The following is a 4,011-nucleotide window of genomic DNA, read 5'->3' as shown; positions in this document are numbered from 1 at the left end:
AGAAAGATTTGAAATTGACATTTAAATGGTGGTGGGGCAATTCTCTTTCTCCACCATGCGAGATGGTCTCTGGAAATGTACAATTATGCTGTCATGCTGAGCACTCCACATTGGACAGAGTTTAATTATTAATGTGTTTCCCTCAGAGAATGACTCGATCATGTCACAACTCTAGACAAATACAGCAATGCTAAATCATAAAATATTCACGTGAATACTGCAGAAGTGACAGGAAGTTAATTCTATGAACACTTTTGATATTACCAGAAAATTAGTTTCAAACGCATAAGACTGAAATAAATGTGCTCATAATTTGCTCAAGGGTAACGCTCATCTTGCAATCAGTTGGTGTCTTTTCATAAATGTTACAAGTATTCAACATGGCTTTATGATAAAGAGAACAGCTAATGTAATGTATTATTTGTAGACAATGTTTTACTTGTAAACAGCAGGGAGTGAAAAATAGCACTCTCAGAAATATTTAAACTCCAGTAATATTCTGCTATTTATCATTTTGTTGAATGGAAGAAGTGCCATCAACCAAAAAAAACGAAAAAAAAAAAAACATTGTTCTCTAAAGATTGAGAAGCTTAGGGAATAGTATCAAGATGTTAAACTTTTCATTTTAGAGAACTTATCTCTCTTAATCTAAAAACTGAGACATGATGATTAATTTCTTAAGATGATTTGTTGACCAACATGAACAAATATGAAGTTACAAATTTTAGAGACTAAATGATGTTCTCAAGAAAATTTATTCACTATTCTGGGATAGCTTAAAGATGTTAGTATAGTATATGATTCAATTGTTTGCATACTTATTCTCAAACTGTATCAACTAAAATATCCAAAAATGTCAACAGTTCTATCATTTATTATTATCATGTCTATTATATGAAGCTTCATGCATAAATTATCCAATATGTAAGCAAATGAATAGAAAATTAATAAAAGAGCAATTCTCATTTAAACATCAAAACATTAAATGAGTGAATATATGGTAAATGTACTTCACAATCAAAAATACTTCCAAAAGTTATTCCGAATGGCTGTCCGTCATTACTTTTACCAGAAGATTTTTTTGTGTTCTGAGATAAGTGTTAAGTGGCCAAAATTTGCTGTGAATAGTTACTTATCCAAGCTAAGCTAATAAGACAACTTCCTGTGACTGGAACACCTTGACCCTTTTGGAGATGAGTTGTGACTGATGGTAATCTTTAGAGAAAGCCTAAAACCCTGGCACAAATGTCACATTCTTTACATCATCATGAGTTTATACTTCTCTTTCTCCTGATGGAAACCTTCCACTTCAATCAGCCATACATTGTCTTATTTTTAGAAACCAAAGTTTAATTCACAACATTCTATACAACAGAAGATATTTTGACAGTGTCCTACTACATTGATTTTTTTCCATTTTAAACAAAAATGTGACATTGAAGCCAGGCGGTGGTGGCACACGCCTTTAATCCCAGCACTCGGGAGGCAAAGGCAGGTGCATCTCTGTGAGTTCGAGGCCAGCCTGGTCTACAAGAGCTAGTTCCAGGACAGGCTTGAAAGCTACAGAGAAACCTTGTCTCAAAAAACTACAAAAAAAGTGATATATTACAATGTCCAGACATTTAGACTTTGCACATTTTTATTGGGCATGTCTATTCAATATAAATAAATAATATAATTGGTATTTGGCATTCTTTTTATATTGTGTGCAAAAGTGCTATAATAAAATAATAAGAGAGCAGAGCTATAAATGAATGAATCATTAACCACTTTTGTTTAATCATTTAAAAAATACAGAAATTATTTCATTAATTATGATATAAAGGTACTTCTTTTCCTAACTTTCTATCATTTAATCTTTGTGCTTCTCACATCAAGCATCTTGATCCCATTCATTTCCTATTATTGCATATCCACCCTCTGACCTTGCTGGCTTCTCCCCAATAAAATATAAGAGAAAAAAGAAAGAAAAAGAGGGTACTATCTTGTCATGGAAGCTGTAAGTACGACATAGAGAATCATGCAGCAAACCCTTTTGTTCATATACCTTTACATGCACGTACTTATTGCAAGAGCCAGTGGTCTGGTTTGTGCTATACTATTGATGGTGGACCCTCACAGGGATCTTATTGCTTATCCTAAGATAACAAATGGCATAGTAAATATAGTAAATGGCTGCATTATATATACAAAGGACAGAAAAGCATGAAACTGGAGACATTTTAAGAGTAAAACAATGATTCAGTATTCTTCTAAATTTGTGCTGCAATATAATTTTTACAAGTTAACTATCTTAATATTCACTTTATAAGTGCATATTTTTTCAGGAATGCTGATTTATATGACTAATGAGAGGTGTGATGCTTAAGAATTGGTTCTTGAAAACAAGTATGGAAAGCACCATGCTTGTGAGGCCTTTCCCAGGAGCCAAGACAATTGCCATGACAAAGAAAATTTTTTCTATCCTCAATTAGGAAAGAAATGTAAAAAACCTTTACATAGCAGAATACAACTGAATGTTAAAGGAGGCATAAATTTAAAAGATTATGAAGTTTAGATTAAAGAAAATAGAGAATTCTAGAAGATTAAGGCAATGATGGAAGTATTAACTAATAATGTAGCTTGGAAAAGAGAAAAATGGTCAGTAGGTATTTATGGACCTAATGCCAGATAGCAAGTTAAAAATGTCACTATGACCAAAATAGGACACAAATTAAAATACACTCAGGGACTGTTGCAAGTTATTTTATTATACTATGTAAAATATATTATTGTGATTTTTTTTAATAAAATGGCCAGCAGCTAGGCAGGAGGCATAGGCTGAATTTCTGGACAGAGAGAGCTCTAGAAAGAAAAAAGTGGGTGTCACCAGCCAGAATTCAAGGAAGCAGGACATACAGGAAGAGATGTAAAACCAAGTGCCATGTGGCAGCTTATAGAATTACAGAAATGAGTTAACGTGAGTTATAAGAGCTAGTTAGAAAGAAGCCTAAGCTAAGGTCAAGCTTTCATATTTACTAAGTCTCCATGTCATTATTTGGGAGCTGGTATGACAGAGAAAAACTGGTTATATATGGGGCTTGAATATTCACCATAGGGTCCAAAAAATGTAAGAAAAGTTGTGGACATGGAGTTGGATGGACTTTCTAGTCCTGCAGCTTCTCAGGTGGGCTAGAGCTTGACACATGGAGGTACAACTACTGATGCTGCCTATGGGCTGGAGCCACGGACCAGTGCCATGCATCAGCATCATGTGTTAAATTGAGCCACACAGTGGCTGACATAGCAGTTTGAGTCTTTAAAGAAAGTATAATCAAAAAATAAGCTGTATAAGGATGGGAAACACACAGGGTACCTGGGCTCTTTAATTTTGTTTTGTTGGATTTGAATTTTTTGAATACTCATGAGTGAACTATAGCTGTTGCGAGACATTGGATTGTGGAAGGGACTGCTGAATTAAATCAGCCTAGATACTTTAAAGATATCTTTGTTTCAGAATAGAAATTACAATATGTTGCATTGCCGGGGGGGGGGGGCGGGGGGGTCTGCTTTTGTTTCCAAAGAAAATGAAAAGCTATGGAGTCCTTCAAAGTTAATCAAGATTAAATATGATTAGGGGAGGCCTCCTGAAAATATTGATTACCAACATGAAAAAAGAAACAAAGAAGGAGTACAGGACAGGTGACATACATGCTAAGCCTTCTCCCATGGGAAGAGCTCTGAGACTAGAGGAAATCCATGATGAATCTTTTGACTACATAATCTCCATGACTTATTTTTATCTGCTATATTACCTTTATCTCTGCCATATGGCACAGATAGAGGTTTGGTTACATAGTTCAAATAGAAAGAAGTATATAGTTGACAGATGTCTTTTATGTAATCAAATATAAAACAAAAATCATTTTACCTGACTTGTGCACACTATACATTTCATAGTTGTGTTATTGCAGATATAAGTTACTTTTAAAATTTTGTGTGTTTTCAGAAAAAAAAAGAGCAGATACCAAT

This window comes from Microtus oregoni, unplaced genomic scaffold (assembly GCF_018167655.1).
Source record: "Microtus oregoni isolate MIOR12 unplaced genomic scaffold, Mior012 000000F_ref0000247, whole genome shotgun sequence".
In the NCBI taxonomy this organism is placed as follows: Eukaryota; Metazoa; Chordata; class Mammalia; order Rodentia; family Cricetidae; genus Microtus; species Microtus oregoni.
This window is presented reverse-complemented; position numbering follows the sequence as displayed.